At 45.2% G+C, this 19,050-nt stretch overlaps 1 protein-coding gene across 1 annotated transcript in view; it reads right to left on the bottom strand.

Annotated features, from left to right (window-relative positions):
• Window positions 1-5,718, bottom strand: part of LOC107217867 — a 41,529-nt gene extending 35,811 nt beyond the window's left edge. Inside the window, exon 1 of the mRNA XM_046742981.1 lies at window positions 5,094-5,718. The gene's annotated coding sequence lies outside the window, so the exon portion shown is untranslated. The remainder of the gene's footprint in view (window positions 1-5,093) is intronic.
• Between the last annotated feature and the right edge of the window lie 13,332 nt (window positions 5,719-19,050).

The following is a 19,050-nucleotide window of genomic DNA, read 5'->3' as shown; positions in this document are numbered from 1 at the left end:
TACTGAGCAATCTGCAGTGACGTCGTCCCAGTTAGGTGAGCAATCGAATGTCAGCGCGGTGAATTCCCGGTTCTGGTACAACTGGCGTTGCGACCTTGGCCCGATGACCGCAAAGCCAGGAAGTTTGATACCGATTAATAGGGGAGCGTGTGGCCACCGTTACATTTGCACATTCTTCTTCGTGGTATTTTGCACGTCCGGAGACATCGACGCGTATTGCGTGGGCGCTTTGATCTACACTAGGCCAACATGAACCTGTATTTTCTTTTACGCCGCCGTTTGTGCTTCGGGCACTTTCTCTAGCCAGGTAGCACTTCGGCACGCGCCTACAACGCTGTGACGGAACAAGACGTGCGCCAGGATGCAGGTTACGGCCATACGTACCAGGATAGAAATGGTTCTGCTCGACCAGATCCATAATCGGATCACTGTTCCAATCCTCATCCGTTAGAATCGATGTTTCCATCGGATGATTGCAGCCCTCGAAAGCAACATCGAGGCTGGGCTCTGGCATTTGGCGTCCGAGCAATTGACACGTGATCCACGTCACATAGCTTACCTATTACAAAGCAATAAAATCGCGAGCTACGGAGCCGTCTTTGCATCAGCTGAAATTGCCGTGCGGGAGGAAGCGTTGGGTTTGTTCGGTTACTCGACTCAAAGTTACTTTCACAAGGGTAATGAAATTTCTACAGTTGTTGAGCAATCTGTTTCTATACTTATGTCGTCATATATCTGATGACGGATTCAAGTACTTGTCGTGGGCGTGAGGATTCTGGAGATGGTGTTATACTTTGTTGAATAGGTCATGATCAGGTATTCTACTGACAATTTATTTTACAATTTATTTTCCGAAGGTAAGGACAAATATCTGGATAAATTGTTTATAGTTTTCTTTCTAGACTTGAGAACTCGGTGATTTTTTCGAGTCAATGCTCTTAGTTGGCGAACGAAAAAAACGCAGAAAATAAGTAATCCGACATCCTGCAAGCTAGATGAGCCCAGCGCCGAAACTTTATAATTTTTGATTCCACTCGACTAATAATGACAAATAACAAGACGTGACAATACAAGAGATTCTACTAATGCAGAGTTGGATACTACAGGACTGGACTGAAAACTTTCCGAAACCAATAAACGAAAAGATAAATTAAATCTTATCCTAAATTTCTCCTTCAAAATACGTGATAAATTTTAGGATATTGATGGATTCGAGATATGTTCTACACCTCAAGTTTTTCTCATCACGACGTGTAAGTATACAGCTGTCGTTTTACCCTCTGAAAATAGAGAAGCAGTGCCGTGATTTTAAAGGAATGAAGTCATCGCGCTATTCACGATCCTCATAGCACAGTCATTCGTTGAAAATCGTATATATTATGAAATACTTAACGTGCAAATCGTTCAAACATGCAGATGTGATTATTGTCTTTCTCTATTTCGATAGTTTCAGAAGAATTACAAAGGATTCATTTTCCCGATTCATTCTACGAACAGCAATCTGAACGCGGCATCTATGGTTATGTAACCCCAAAGTCACTTGGTAAGCATAGCAATACCGACTGTTAATGTTGGATGCTCCTTGATTCAGACCTCCGAAGCCCCATTATGCCTTTCTCGCAACCTTTGTGTGTTACGTGCAGCGTAATGTTTCTGCTTGATTAGATGGAATTACTGGAAAGTTCTGCGTTTTGCATTAACATCTACAATCCAAAATCCATTCATTAATATTGAAATAACACATAAATACGTTACTGAATTTTTATGAACTCTCCGAGTCACTCGTTTCTACCCCACAAAGCTGACCAGCGTCGTAATGGATGTCAGTTTACGAGATCGAATATTCCAAGGTCGTGGTAGTTTGTCAATGAGATTCTCTCCACGGGATCGCAATAATTACGCAATATCGTTGCTGCTACTGAATCACCAATGCCACGGCATTCTTGTCTTTTCCGTCTGAGCTGCGGCTGAACGGGAATACTACTGCATTTACAATAGTATCCTTGAAGGCGGAGAACATAAAATCCTCAAGTAGGTGGGCGAGGAGCTGGTTATAATGGCTCTAAAGCAGTTTACAATATGCTTTGAGGGTTCCCCAAGTCGAATTGAAAAGTTATGTCAGCATCTCGAACAGAAAGGTTCACAACGAAAGGTAAGCTCGTAGCATCATAGGATTTCCTTAAATGAAATTCAGACACTGACGAAACATCTATTTTTGCAGTCATATGAATTTCGAATCTAGGTCTTATCAAGACGAGTAATCGGTGGACCTTCCAGTGCCTATTTCATTGATGGATTTGGGTTCACTGGAATCATTGCGCGTTCGATTGACGCACTTCTGACGAAGGCGAGTGTTGAATTTCAAATGCTAACATGAATGGAGTGACGAAATGATATTTCGGCGCCGTTGTGGCAATGAGCATTAGCAGAGACATCTCTGGAGAGAACGGCACACTCGTTAGTGTGTAAAGATCGAAAATGACGTAACGAGCTAAAGTAGAGGGGTACATTAACATACATGTAAGCACAACAAACCGAGCGATGGTTTGACTCTGAATCTCGTATTAATACCGAGTCGTCGTTCATCGGTCAGCAGCAAATTTCTTTACCGATCTTCAAACCGTCTGCAACATCGACTGCGCATGGATCTAACCAATTTATCATGTAGATCAACCGAATAGACGCGCCGTTCTATTACCGGATTGATTGCAAAGCACTTGAACGATGTTTATTTGGATAAGTTTCAAATGTGGTACTAATGTACCATGATTATCAACATCGTACAAACCTGCACATCATCAAATTCATTTGTACCGGTCAATTGCTGGATAGTGAAACACAAATGGTCGTAGAATGTTTCACAATCTTCTCATTTTGATCGGTACGAATAAATCTGATGAGTTTTCAACAGCGATACACTCAACATTTCACCTCTGTCAACGTCAATGTTGCACGGAAATTGTTCAGCCTTGAACTGTCCAAGTGCTTAGAATCCATACCGTTGTAATATAACAGAAATAAGAGAAATATCGCTGGAGAAAGGTCTGACCTCGTCGTGTAACTAGTGAAAGTGCAATGAATAAAGTCTCCTGGAGATTCGGATTATTTGTCTTGATGGTTGAAGTGTTCACTCGTGAACATAATGGCTAAGCCAAAGAACGCCAAAGAGGAATCGTTTGTACTGGAATTGCTAATTTGATCTCTCTCGCCTGATATTGCTTTTTGCACACGTTGAGCGCAAAAGTTTAACCCCGTGACTTACCTCGAGGTAAGATATTTTTTCGTTTGCACAGTGGAAAATTCAAAACCGTAGAAAATCGACGAAGAGTATAGGATTGAATGTTAAATTTATTTGAAACTGTACAACAGAAAACTAACGTAGGTCAGCTGTTCACGTTTGCCGCGGACGGACTGGCACCTTGCATAATACCGTTCCTCTCGCTCTTACTTCGAGTCCAACTATCGATTTGATCGCAAGCAGTCGCTACCAGGCCTGATGGAAATACGTGCCAGCCGCGTTGTTGGCTCCACGTGCCTTAACATCGACCCGCAGAATCCGGAAACACGGTTTCATTTGCTGTCAACTATACGAACAAATTACAATCGATACTCCCGCGAAGGGTGCGAATGTCCCATAAGCGAGGAGTCCTGTTTTCCTCACTCTTAGAGACAGCTAAGCAGAAAACCAAGGGCTTTGTACTCTTACGTTGTTCATTCGTTATATACAATAAGTAATATGATCACACGTAGCACCGTATAGGGCAAAACTCAAGGTTCACTGTCGATTCTAATCGCAGTTCACGAAGAGATTTGGCAATTTATAAACGTACACGTCACCGTGATTGTTACGTGGCATTATGCCAATTATGATTCAAGGTCAAAATGATATGCAGAGAACCGAGATTTCTCGGTGGGGAGAGTTCGTGCCGAGTTCCACCTTGTCAAAGCAAGTGGAGAAAATCCTCACTCAGTAAGACGTGCTGGTTTAAGCTGGAGCTCAAACAGCTGACCGTCTACCAAGGTCAACTGCTTACATAACATCCCATTCTCCGATACTGCCATAGGCACAAAGTAAAAGATTTAGTCTGTACAGCCAGTAAATTCTGTAGCGGTAATGACGGTTTGAACACCATCAAATGGGGGCAAAGGTTCCTGTTATTTAAGGAGCAACAGCGACGACGCCACGGTAATTACCCACAGTTTGTTGACACCGAATGTTCAGCGGCTACCATCACTGATCTAACTCATATACACGAAAATATATTACAGTGGTCACTGATATGAACGTGGAAAACAAACAGGTCCAACTGCCGAGATACGGGCATTCCATAAGCTAAACAAAATTTCCAATAACTGTGATGACTGAAAAACAACGATTTTCCCATCATGAAGAACCACGTGATAGACGATCGAAGTAATTTTGTCAGTTGGTGTTATTAATTAACGACACTACATCTAATGTCCTCTCTGCGTAATCACGACAAACATCCTTTTGGTACCATTAAGTGGAGGCAATGGCTCGTCTGCTCTAGATGTCTCATTGTACTACTATATTCACTGTGAAATTACATCGTTGATGCTAAAATAGTTTAATGTTGTACGAAGGATTTTGGATAGGTTGAGAGCTGATAACTCTCGGCTACCTTCGTCAATACCTACGTAAGATCAGGTTGGGTGAGATTTTGAACTATTTGATGAATTCACGCGTACCAAAGGGATACATGGTAGTGTACCAAACTCTAAAAGACCAAGTAACTGCTGGAGTAAAATGACATCATAGACTACCGCAGGTTATTGATAGTTGAGAAAACCAAAACGCGATATAGAATCACTCTCTAGACAGTTATTCAGGAACTTTGCAACGTATTAATTAATTTCAGCCAGACATTTCATACACAGCTGTTTAATTTGCAAATCGTGATCCTAATGCGATGCGTACATCGCGTGGTCAAAGAACGTCAGGTATTCGGTTATCCAACTCTAAGTTAGATGCCGTCTTCCGGCAACAATGACGTAACGGGTAACCAAAGCTGCCAAGAAAATCTTGACCGTAGGCAAGCAGCCTTGACAACGTAAATGATCGTGCTACTCACCAGCTGAAATTGTATCACCAAAGTAGAAGCCTGGGGTGACCGATCCTCCAAAGTGATTGAAAATCTTTGTCACCAGCAAGTTGCGGAAATTGCACGGAGACGGATGAGTGAAGAATCGGGTTTTAATCGAAAGCGAGAACACTTTTTACTGTATGAAATCACTTGATGGCACACGGTATCAGTCGCGATTCAGGCATCGACTGTTGGCTTGGTCTGGAAGCCGAGCGGAAGAATTTACGTTGGCGGTTCGAGAGCCACGGGGATACCGTTGAACAAACTGTGCGTTCGTACGCCTGCGGAGAGAACGACGTGGATATAGCTGGGCTGGCTCGTGGCTGGCCTCGCGCTGCCTCGCGTGGGCTAGAACTATGTAGATTTGGTCGTGGTAGTTGGTGAGCTCGTGGTCGTGGCGTCGATTGCGGCCCCCAACATGCGCCGCGTGCACCTTCCACCGCAATGCCGTGTCACGAGGATGCTTGTGCAGAAATCTACCGATTACCTACGAAGCCGTAAAAGTACGCACTCGACTCGGAAATACAATACATGCGAATGAATCGCAACCCGAAACGCAATGCCGAAGTTGCCAAACCCGACCGAGTGCTAGCCTAGAGCGGACTTTACCATTACGGTATATCCGACTGGATTCACGCCGAAGATTGTATTTAGATATTAGTTCGACACGCCTAAGCTAGCAACGGAGGCTTCGGTACCTTGCGTATGTTCATATCACTAGAGATAAGATACGCGGATGTTTCTTCAAGCTCTTAATAAATACATGTGCAATAACTTGTGTCAATGTTGGATTTTCCCCATTTCCAATATTATCCAGAGCTCCGTAGATTCTCTGAGCTGATTCCGTAAATCTGTATTGCACAAGACGTTTCATTGCGCATACCGCATTACCAAAGATTCTCCTGTTGTTAGATTGTTAAAGAAACTTTTATCCGAGGTTAAACCTCAGAATATTGACTTTGTGAATACCGCAGACGGCCACCAGGTGTACAGTGGACGTTCGGTGCTCCCGTAAGAGAAAACACGAGGAACAAAATGGTCTTTAATAATTCGTGGACTTAAAGTCAGCCAATCAATACATCCTCTTATACGGCTATACGGCCGCAAAACTCAGTCGATGCCGCTGCTTGTCTACCTGTTTCTCAAAAATTTATTTTTCATTGTAGAAAGTGAATTCCAACTCTCAATGCTACGCCCCTGCAACTGCGCCGTGGTGCTACGGGGCTCGTTAAGTACCAACCAACATCGTGAAAAGAAATTGTTTATGTCAAGACAAGACCGCCGAATTATTTTTCTTGTTTATTCTTTTTCCACGTCTTCGAAATTTCCTGTTTACCACGCTCGTCGCTGGAATTTCCGCGAAAAGCCGAGAGCGGAATTTTACGCTGCGAATATGATATTCGTGTGCGGACAACGCCCACGGAATCACCACTGTCTCTCTATCGATATAAACCCGTCTCGCTGTTCATTCTGGAACAGTAGAGACCGACCGGGACGGTGTGAAGTAAATTAACCCACTAATTGCGACAATTGAACGGACTAGGTCATGTCAGGGGTGATTCTGCAATCGCTGAGCACGCCGTTGAAGCACTGCAGTATAGATTATGCATGCAAATATCGAGCGGCGGTGAAAAACGCCAGCCTTCATGGTCAGCCGGGACTTGAGAACCACTGGCACGTTGTTCCAGCTAGCGGAACATGCTCGATATGTACAGGAACTTATAAATACACGTTTCTCCCGGTGACTAATTAGCCGGGATATATTTAGAACCGATAAGATTTTTAGTAGCCATATGGCTACTGAATTGAACTTTGACATCTTTTTTTGCATTAGCTTTAGTGCTACATGCAATGGTTGAAGAACGAATTCATTTTTATCCTGTAGCACTTCGTCGACTCTTTAGTTTCGACCTGGGTGCGTGTAGCTGAGTTGTTTTTCACCTTCTAGGAGTAATATGGAAGTTCGCTTGACTTTTCTTTCTAAATATAGCTTCCTATCGGTCCAATCCAGCGCTGCCTTTACTGTACAGAATCGACTGGCACCCAGTGTGTCAGTTGATTGTGGCTATTTTTAACCAGATTTTCTCTCGCCTGATGAACAGTTTCTAAGAATTGTCGTACAGAAATATGTATCTGATTCCAAGCTTCCACGCCGACACACAAACTGGATAATCAGGTTCCTTGAATTTTTCTTTTTATTTTTGCCTCTTCTTTTTATATTTTCCTTGTGGCAAATCTCTGATTTTCGTACCGGTGGTTTCGAAGATTTGATTCGCCAAATTTTAAACTAACGTTTCCAAAGTTTGGATTCATCTGATGTGCAGACAATCTTCAAGAAAGGATTTGGAATGACGGTATCCCCTCTGAAACGCTTATTTTTTCTCAATACATCTAAAGGATTTATGGAACACACGTGGGTTAACTGAATCTATTTTCATATCAGAGAGCTCTGCGTGAGTTCTACTTGAGAAACAAGAATAGTAACGGGCAGCTTTGAAGTTAGCGGTCAATGACTTGGTCGTTGTATTATAATTCGGAAGAATTTGAACTGGAAGAATGATTGGGGATGGAAATTTCGAATTCCGAAGATGTAAAAGTAAGTCTTCAGTCACTCGAAGTTAAAAAATCAATATCACGTGTCATTTTCGCAATTCCAATGATCCACGGCTATCGAAGTCGTTCTTTCAAGCCGCAGCTGGGCGACGAAAGATTCGCTGCAGTCTCGTGCCGAAGTTTGTGGAGGAATTGGAAGTCAGATCCGAGAGGATACCTGTATCAACCTACGTTCAGTAAGTGTAGGTGCATGACTCGCAGTTCTCAACCCTTACACTTTTTGCCCTTCTCTCGAGAGTTTCCCCTCTGCACCGCCTAGCGTTACATAATTGAGTTATAGTCTAATGATTCCTTGAACCTAGAGAGTACCTTGCTTCCCCGAACAATCTATTATCTGTTGTCTATCAACGACCCGGCTCCGTGGCGCGAGGGATGTTATACATGCGTATTATAATGTAATAAACCCCTTGTTAGCTTATTATGCCTATCGGTGCCAGAGATCGAGAGCCGTAGGTACAGCGTATATAGGGTATCCTCGAAATTGGAACGGATCGAAAATGATCTACGAAAGACCGTCAACCTTTGTTTCTACAAGACCCGCTGTAGCTTGTGGGAATGTGATACGGCTTTCAGAATGATTTGTGCCGAGCTTTCAGGACGGCGGAACGGTTATTAACACTGCAAACATCAAACCACAATGGCAATAGAGCCAAGGTAGGTTTAGAGGATGAGGTGGCGTACAAGAATTTCTAATTTTGTTTCTTTTAACTGAATTGCCCTCGTCAATCTGAAGAATATCGTAAATACCGAGATAAAACCTTTGCTTCGTGTCAGCTGTAGAAAAAGTGAAGTTTGATGATATTCCTCCTTTCTATTATTCATCCCTCGTGAAATGAACGCGCTGAAATCGATATGACGAAAAGCACCAGTCGCTTGCTGTGCTATGTAAGCGTAGATGGGTATCGGTTTCAATCTTGAGGTCGTCGACACAAACGTTTCTGCGAACGGTTGAATTCCAAGTAGATGTCTGCCTATTCTGGCTGCTGCTCGAATGATCCTTGGAACCGGACTCAGACCGGCAACTTCCTCTCGGGGATGCCGTTACGGCTTGACTCGTGAATAATCGTAACTCACCGAACGATGGCAAGAAATGTGTCTCCCTCTCTTCATACAACGTTCCCTTTTTCATCAGTGCTCACTAATTACTGAGAGTGATTTCGTTACAGCTTCTTAGATCGGCACTCCGTGCAGAGAAGATGAGATTGAAGAAAACAGACGCCAGGCCACTACGTGTTTTGGTTGGAAACGCAAAAAATAAACCATCAGAAGTTTGCATTCAATCAACATTCCGGCAGCCAAAATGAGAGGAGAGCGTATCCTTGGCGCTCCATTTCGCACCTGACTCGTCCAAAGGGAGTAGCCTGTGCCTTTGTTGTCGGGACAGGTCCGCCATCTTGGATCGATGTTGCAATAACCATGGCTACCTGGTCTCCCAAAAGACCGTGGGCAAGAATCGACTGGAACAGCTTCTCGCGAAGCGTTCGGAGATTGGACAGTTGACAAAAAATTGGACTTTGACAATGAGTGTGTTAGAAGTGGATAGACGGTGCCATTGGTCATCTTGAACCTATCAGATCCATCACGTATCGGGAAAATTCACACAAGATAAACCGACAATGGCATCATCAGCCCTCGTGTAATTGAATCTCACTTAATTGCTGCATGATTCTTGATCAGCCAGCCCAATTGTCACCAGATCGACTTCCACCGGCAACGAGCTGTGCGGATGGATGAAAGGCTGCTGGAAGTGCCAGACTAAAAGGTGGTTGGATACGTGCGTGTCTGGTGGCCGGAACCGTGAAGAAACTCCGAAGTGCCGACCCCAGGAGCTCAGGACGAGACGGGCAGCCAGTGATCCGGGGCGGCTCACGAGGCAAAGAGGCAAAGAGGCAAATAGGAAAAGAGGAAAAGGGGCGTGGCAGGTTGGAGATGTCGGTCGCACGATTGGTCGCACGATTGGCAGGGACCCTCCGAACCATCTACAGCTGAGGTCTTTCGCCTCCGCATCACAGGCTGCACTGCGCGCGAGTGGATCTGCATCCGCGCTCTACCAACGCATTCGCATTCAACAGGTCTCGTTTTATTGGAGGCGGTGGAACGAATCCGCAGCCTCACCTACCGTGGAGCCCGCAGGTAGCTGCGTAATTATATGCGCATCGTACGGCCAATTACCGATGGCTTCAACCCCCGCTGCACGCGTTCAAGGATACTCATCACTTTCGTACCAAAAGCAGCTTGTCGTATCTGTTGAGTTAGTCAGCACTTGGTTGTCCGCATATCTATGTTTTTTTTCTGCAATCATTTTTAACACATGCAGGGTAGGATTCAGACCAACGAAGAGTAGAGGTAGGTGTAACATACACCCGGCAGTATGATATTTTCAAGTGTCTGACGTTGGAGTACCGTTTCAGCAGTTGAAGAAGTGTCTTTCTGAACTGCATTCAAGCTTCATAAATTATAAAGATATGTAGACAATTTTAACCAAAGGGATTCCGTAACTTTAAAGCTAAGTGTTGAAAAACCTCTGCCATTTCTAACTTACGGGGTTTACGTCCAAAGCCGAGTATATCTCCGTGAAGAATCATGCTGTGAAGCGGGTGGAGGGTACGGCAAGAAGTTGGCGGGCTTCTTAGCGTGTCGAATCGAATGATCAACGGTTCGGGAGGGTAATGAGTCGTGTAATACAACGATGTCGCGGTGAATAATGGTTCCGAATTAGTTCCAATGTGATCGATAAGGTGTCGGTGGTAAAAACCTCTGTCATTCACATCTGAACACGGCAAATTATATAACAATTCCCTGCTGCCCTACGTGCGGACACGAAGCAAAAGGCTTTTTCTGCACGCTCAACTCCAGTCCATCGTCTGAAAGCTGATCAGGTATCGTAGTTCTTCTGTACGGTAGTGTGTTTCTGTTGTGATGCTTTGATCGCTGATTGAAAATGAACAGCTGATTCAATTACTCCATACACGACCACTTTAAAGACGTTGCAAAAGGCAATCGCAGTTGTGTTAGAGGCGCACCACCTGATCAGATCAGCATGTACGTGTACGGTGTACATGCCAATCTGGATTGTTATACACTCTACGTTTACCTTGCAAGTGCATCCCTTCCTTTTTCAGATTTCTGCCTATCATTCAAAGTGCAGGTATTTGAAGGAGGTGCTAAGATATGGTGACAGGTTGAATTTTTCCAGCTGCTGACTCGACTGATTTTCAGTCTGGACAGCCTTCAGTCGCAGCTTATCGGTTCGCGACGATACACGCTAGACAGTGCAATGCGCAGATTTTGATGAGCTGATTCACGGGAAGGGGGATTTCAGTTTCTATTTATTCGATATCCGTCCAGTTGATGCGATTCGAACAGCGTGCAGAGAATTAGGTGCGATGGTTCGAAGACAGTTGGGACAGGACAACTTGCCAGATCCTAGAGTGCGTCGATGAATGCGTTGTATACATAGATGGGCGGATCGCGGTGGGGCGCTTGATAAAATATTCGAAAATTCGTGTGCCCGAAAGAAAGAGTATCGATCAAGGGATGACTCGGCTCTTGGGGAAGGTCTTCGCGTCTCCGCTCCATTTCTCCGGTTCCGCGAACCGGCCTCGCGCCTTGCTACCAGGAACAACCCCGCACGTTTTGACGTCGCCTGCATCCACCATCCGCCGCCCACGCCACCTACGATCCGATCCCGATTCTGATAATTCAGAATCTGATTTTTACTCGGGTTGACGCGTCGTTATGTTCTTTTTATTTTCCGTTACCATAGTTGCTTGTAGACGCGTCCTTGTTCAATCGGGAATCCGACAATCTCCACAGGATGTGCTCTCGTTGCTTCTCTGCCTACGCACTACCTGTTGAACTGCATAAAAACTATTCTGGGAATATATTTTTATATCTACCAAATTTTCCCTCCCTTGCAAAAACATCCGAAAAATTTTATACCACGTTACACAGGACGTTGTTGTTAGCTCGTAATTGGCCAGTAGCTGGAGGATGGTCATAAATAGTCGGACGGCGACGCATTCACGACTAATTACTGCCAGTATGATTGAATTAATTAACAGATAAAAAGGATACGGTGATCCGGTTGGTACCTATAAGACGAAGAAGAGTGCGGACACCAAGGCTGGATGACTTGAACCAGCGCATCACTCTTCCTGGAAGCCTTCGCATTTCAGCTCCTAAATCTCGAAGATCGAAGACGGACACCGCGGGAAGAAGACGCCTGACCGCCCGATCGTCTGCTCGATCACAGGGTATATCCCACTTACGTATTTCCTCTCACGCGTCTCGATGATGCATGGAAATCGAAATATGGATTGAACTTGTTTTGGAGAACTCTGATCTCTGGAATAATATTCCCCGATTCTTCTCCTTCTTCACTGCTCGCAACACATAAGCGACACTTTTTTGTCCTCAGCGTAACTTTCGCCAAAAAAGTACCGCCCAGTAAGTGATCGACAAAATGGCGGAGATTCTATTTGTATGCTGCCGATTCTTTTTACAGAGATGAACAGCGGTCACGATAACATTTTTTTTTTTTATTCGAATGGTTCAAGTCCATAGAATCTGAAGGCGAGGCTCGTGGCGAATGCTTTTATGTTACCAGTATCGTTTCATAGTGGAAAAGAATTCAGATCTTCTCTTAGAATCGTTGAACATTCGGTGTTGATGTAATCTACAAAATTCGTCGTCGGATAAATTTTCAGAATTCGACTATAATCACAACGGGTGTCAAAGTATTGCCGAGCATTTCCAGCGTCAAAAGACTTTCCGGTCGAAACACTTCCTTCTATTCTCGCAGCTTGAAGTTTCCCTCTCATTTAGTCGTGGCTCCTCTGATCGAGAATAACTTTGTAAGGTCGAAGCAAAGTAGAGGGCTTGGGTGGATTGACGAAAGTTCGATCGCCGCCTCGTACATATAAAGTGGTATAACGAGGTGAGGGAGGCATCATCGGGCATAGCGATGGCCGCAAGGGCCACGGGCCCTCGGAGGACGCAAACACAGCGCAAACTTCGTGGAATTGTGACCGGCAAGATGCCGCCGTCTCTCCTCTGGACCAGCTCTCTTCTCCTGCTCACCCTCAGTCGAACCTTGGTATAGAAGCATCGCCTATCTACACGAGAACGCTCTAATCAAATTAATATTACACTCCCGAAGCTCGTTAATAGATCCTGGCTCTCTCTTACTCTCCAATTCTCTCTTTACCAGCTCCCCGATCAGCCTCTGATTTTTCATGCTACACTATTTTTTTTACATCGAAATAAAAGTTCCCGCGTACCGGCTATAGAGTGATTCCTAGAACCCCGGAGAATTTAAGAGACATCTGATCAGCTTTCGGCTTCTGGTACTTAGCAAGTTGGATTTCGTCACTTGAATCAAATCACAGCTTCCTCCGTCCCTTCGATGATTTCTACCTAGCAATATATTCCGCGGATATTCCACCGTATTCCAGTAGAGATGCTGACTAGCAGATTTTCCCTCCGACGGATCTCTCTTCTTTGACCTGAACAATACGTCGGGACCACCAGACCGCGAGTTATTCGACCGAGAGACAACGTCGGCCCCAGTATGACTTAGACACAAATAGCAATCCACACCTTTTGTACTATCTATTGTTTTTTCTTTGTTTTCAATTCTATTAATACTCGACACGTAATGCTCCAACTCCGCAAACTAATTTTTTACTGCTTTTCAGGGACGGTATTAGAAGACACTGTATTCTGAAATGCAGATCCAAATTGTAAATCCAGATTCTGATAGAACTGTTTCTAATCGAAATTGAACGTCTGACTGATATGAACAAAAACGTTTTCCCAACCGAAAAATTTGAATGCTTGAATAAAAACGTAATATACATGCCGAAAAGAAATTAACTGAAGTCTGAGTAATCTCTGATATAAGAGCAATTCTTTGGACGATTGGCTGAATAAATGCCGTTGTGCTCACTTTGGAAACCGCAAAGAGCTAGAAATTCCTATCACATCAAACACATGCAGGCAAGCATTGATAGTCCTGATACATTTTTTTCTCTCTTCTTTCTTTGGGAACTTTGGTGGAACCATTTTTAGAAAATTGAACGGAATATGTTATTCAATTTGCACACCTATTTGGCACCGCACGCGAACCAATAAGCTGGGTAAATGTTATCATTTCTTTAGACCGCGATGTTCACGAGTGTAATTAAGCCGAGCTTCCGCACCGAGATATGTAGTATCATGATTCCCACGGACGAAACAGTAAAAGCTTTACGAAACTTGAGTCTGCACCATACCTACGTGTGCATTAATTTCTTTACACCTGCGTATCTCCAAGCTAGTGCCAGATTCTCGGTCGCCCGCGCGCGCTCGGCACGTTGTGCATCAGCTTCCTGGAAAAGATTAGGCATTGTTAGCGGCCTTCGCCGGGCAACGACCCGCACCCCGCTCTTTTCTTCGTCTTCTTCTCCTTCTTCTTCTTCTTCTTCTTCTTCCTCTGCTCTCTGCTCGTCGAAGTCTCCGGCATAGGAGGCGTTCTGCGGTTACCAAACAGCAGCTCCTCGCTCATACTCCGTGCCAATACGCGTAAAAACGCCGAAGGCAAAGCCAAGGGCGGCGGTAGAGTTTGGAAATCGAAAGAGACTCTTTTCGCGGCGTTGGTTATCCGACGCGACGCCGCCCAGCCTCCGGTGCAGCCATCCGGCACCTCCATTCCTCGGAAAGTTGCCGGCCATTTTGGAGGTACTCGGCTGTGTGAGAGGGATCAGCTCTGATCGATACGGCTCGATCCCAGATATCTCTACCAACCCGTCGGACCCGAGACAGAGGAGCCGTGGACGTGGCATGGTAGATAGGTATGTTCTTCTTTCGGATAGAGCGAGCTTCGAGAGGGAAGACCAATCGGGAAAAAGAATTATGCAATCGTTCCTGCACTTACAAACAGGTTGAAACAGTATCACGACGAGTATCAAAACCGTTGTGGTATAAAATTTCATAGCGGCATATTACTGTAACGACATTCGACCGATTGCAGGTGTTCGGAAAGAGGGAGCAAGTTGGTTAGTTCCCTGAACGTACCGCTGATGGTGCTGGGATGATGAAGAGAAACAGAGGTTTCTTCAGTTCAGAGAAAACGGGTCTGTTTTGCTGGAAGATCGGACTGACTTCCAGAAATCTCACTCAGTTCTGTGTAAGATCAGTTATGCCTGAAGGGTGACTCACTGGCTACAAACATACAATTCGTACTATCGATTGGTGGTTTGTACATTTCCATGACTTTTGACTCGGCACTGATCGTGCGTGCACTTGATATTACAATGCAAGTTTGATGAGGCAGACAACGTACATGGTACTTCATACTTCGATTTGATCCAAGGATTAAAGGCAAGATCTATAATCTTATCGTCAGATCAAAGATGGATGGATCGGAACATGATTGGCCGTTCCACGGCTTCGGTTGAGCAGTTGGTAGTGTAAAAGTAGGTACCGCGGGTTGTACGGTGGGATGACGTCCACTCCTCACGGTGCAATGCTTCTCTCGTTCATCCTCTTTCCCCTTCTTCATATTCCTCCGCGTTCCGATGATGAGCAGTCTTCCCCTTACCCCCCCTTGGTTACCCTGGCCCCTTCTACGCTGTTCCCCCCTTTTCCGTCCTCGATGCCTCCTGCTCTTCGAGTAGGGATAAGCGGCGCGCCATCCTCGGACACCAGCTCGACTCTAACTGGGTCCAAGAGACCCGAATCAGTGGAAATTGGTCTTCGCTAGTTTCGAAAGTAAGAATTTTTTCAAATTATTCGCATTTGTTAGTACTTGTTCTCATCGACGCTTGCACGTGGCTGTTGATGATCCGCTTCTTCCTCCCTCAACCTGATTGCAGCTCAGGGGAAGCCGCAGCGCGTCGCGACGCCGTGAAGTCGTTGGACGTATTGTCTAGGTCTGGCAGTTCGCGGAACTCGACTACGTGCTCACCTGATCGATGACTTACCAGACATCACTCGTCTGACGACCTCGCTGCCTGTGACCTCACGTCATTTGGCTAGATAAGACTAATTCGATTTGTCCTCCCGCTGGGCACCGCGACCACCGTTCCTGGAACCTACCTTTGTATACATCCTGGAGCCACGCGCATCAAGTGTAGTAACACTAGACACCTGCACACGTCAATAATGCTCTGACGATACGTTTACTGGCAGGGTCGAACGGCATCTTGAAAATCGAATGGAAACCAAGAGTCGGATCGATCCTCTCGTACCCAGCTGCACCATGTTCCCAAAGAATTCAGTTTCACTCAGGGTCGTCTTCCAGATCCTCACGATAAAACGTCACCCGGATTTCAGCACAGGAAGTCATGATCACCATCTTCGGGCGAACGTCGGTGCCGCGAGTCCCGAGTACCGCCGAACTCACATGATCGCTGCTGAAGAAGCCCGCGTTATACATGCGTGATGAGCAAGCTGGCGCCTCGTGCATGATCAGCGCCTTGGCCAAACTCTCGCACAACCCAAGAGGGGGGCGGGAGAGGCGCTAAGTGCGTGCACTTATGCATCGATTAATTAAACGAATCCATTAGCATGACTGAGTAGCGCGATTGATATGCACGGCCGTGGCCTCTTCCGCCGGATGTGGTGCCGCAGATGTCGCACTTTTCGGCATTGTCTGACGCCGATCAGTCGCCTGCACGCCCGTCCCTGCCAGTTTTACCAATATATAGTAAGTTCCTCGTAGATTTTTTTAACTTTCCATGACTTTCAGTAGTCTCGGTACCCCTTCCGCGGCGAGAAATCTTCCTCGTCTAATATTCCCGCGGGTGTTCGGAAGCTGTGAAAAGCTCAGACGATCCCAGCTCGCTCTGCTGCAGTTTACTCCTTAATCTCCGGCAGACATCGCCTCGATGATTGTATGCCAAACGTTCATTCACGCGCGAACACGTACGCGAGCGTCCGACTGTCCCGGTGCAGTCCACGTCTCAACGACATTGCATTGTTATCGCAATGGTTCTCAGCGGAATCCCCCGTCCAGTCCTCAGTTGCGTTGAACCATGACTCTTGACTGATCGTGACGGGGAGTTCCGGCCTTTGATATACCGGGAAAATACTTTAATCAGCTTGAGAATGAGCACCGCGATTGATTAATAGCGACGATTGTTTCCGACAGGAAGTCTGGCCTAAGAGGAAGCTCCGGACTGCGTCACCAGACAACGCGTCTTGACGCCACTACTCGGTATCTCCTCGTGGTTTGCTCCGAGTCCGTAAATACGTGCCGACCACCGCCCGTAAGATACCAACTCCATGCATCTCGGAGCAACAGAACAATTCGACAAAAGAATCGTCCGTCTTACAAATTGGTCCATTGTCTACTCTCCGCTAAATCCGCTCTTCGGCCCTGCGGACTCGGATAGTGATCCTCGCCAGGCGAATGCCTCAATTTTTCTCTTCTCAAGGTAAATCGAATAGAAGGTTGTGGGCTGCCGCTCGTCGAGCGCCCTGTCATCTGTTGGCTCGTAAACCCGCCGTCGGACGTTTGCTCCGATGCTCCAATCACTCCTACGTTTTACTGTCTCCTCCTCCTTGAACTTGGCGCTGTTTCACGTAGATGCGCCATTTTTCTACTTCTTTTACTCATTCTTACGTTTTTCACCGTCTGATATTTTCTTCGCCGTTTGAATCGTGTGTTCGTAGAAATAGTCAACTACTTGTGATAGACGCATGATTAGTTACGAAACAAAGTAGGTAGTGGGTGCAGTCCAGTACCGCGTTGTTAATTGCTTGGAGTGTAGCAGCAGCGCTTGGAATTGATTAGAAAAAGTGTAACTGCACTCTGGAAACTCGTGAGCGAGCTATCTTGTCATGGCTAAACGGACCTGATTATACAATTCCTGACAAAGTTGCTGAGAAACTCAATTCTCCGATTGGTCGGATCGATGTCAACTCGTGCAGTTTCTCGACTGCGCACAATTACAATGCAACGATGAAGTTTTTTCCTCGGCATCTGACAATTATCACGGAATCTCGAAAGCGGAACAATACTTTGTGTTTGCTCGTAACAACGACAGTAATCTACGCTGTGAGGTTGACGAATAAATGAAACAGGAAATTATTATTTCAACTATTATACAGGTGTATGTTATTAAATCGTTAAGAATTCAATTTCCTGTAGACCAACGATTGGGGAATAAACTTACTTCTCATAGTCCGGGACTATCGCCACTTCAGAAAAACAATCTCGACACATGGCGTGCGACCTGTTTACCCCATTTATACCTGACAAATGCCGCGTCGCAGAAGCCAGGAGTCCGCCGCCAGTTTTTGTTTCACAATGTCGTAAACCAATAATAGGTTCGGCACCTTTTCCCTTTGATCTCGCTCAGTGCAAACACATAATACTTTGCGCAGAAGACAGAAAAAACACTTGGACATTAATATTTGAATATTAGAGGCTTGTCGTCACGAGTCTAAAAATAAAATTCGTCCAAACCGTTATTTCATTAACACTAAAATTTGATGTCATTTAAACCTATTGGTAAAATTGATTACGGTACCACGAATACACGTTACAGAATTTTCGAGAATCACGTACTGTTTTTTATACACGCTGGCCTATTACAGCTTGTGTTTTTCCGCTCGTGCTTGCAATGATGCACTGCACGATTATTGTGCAACCCATCGCAAGACCGGAAGGATAGGATGTTCAGTCTTATAATGAGTTGTTGACGAATGGAAGTCCATTCGAGCGAAAATTCCGTAAATCTCATAGATACTTGACATATTAATTTCTAGGAAAATACCGAACAAACAATAAGTGGAATAAAAATGTCTCTCCGAGCCAATCCAATTCATCCTGATTCCCTCTCACATAAAGCAGTTAGACGAAGCTAAAAAAGTCGTCGACTCATCCCCTCGATTTGTACCCCATATTTATCAATCGAATTCCTTCGTAGTATTTCCAAAATATTTTTATGAATGAAAGTCAGACCCTCGCTTCTTGCGTTTTTTGTTTGCCGGAATCAACCCCTTCGGAGGGTATTGAAGAGGCAGCGCAGCGGCAACGAGTGCTCGGAAAGAAGACGCAACAAAGATAAATGCGCCCCTTTCATAACAATGTTATTGTTTTGTATGCACCCTCTGGTGAGGGACGAACGAGACTTCCGGTTATAGCTCTGAAGGCGTCGACTCAGCGGGTTATTGTACTATTTGATAAAGAACTCGCTTTGCCTCGTAACGAATCGGTGAAGAGAACGGATGAAGCCGTTTCTTCACTGTTTTACTGGCCGTAAAATTTCTAGCTGGTATTTCCGGTCAAGATTGAGATCTTTACTCGCGATTCGTTATGCGATAATCAAAATTCCTCGGTGGG

This window comes from Neodiprion lecontei, chromosome 6, assembly GCF_021901455.1.
Source record: "Neodiprion lecontei isolate iyNeoLeco1 chromosome 6, iyNeoLeco1.1, whole genome shotgun sequence".
Classification (NCBI taxonomy): domain Eukaryota; kingdom Metazoa; phylum Arthropoda; class Insecta; order Hymenoptera; family Diprionidae; genus Neodiprion; species Neodiprion lecontei.
This window is presented reverse-complemented; position numbering and strand designations above follow the sequence as displayed.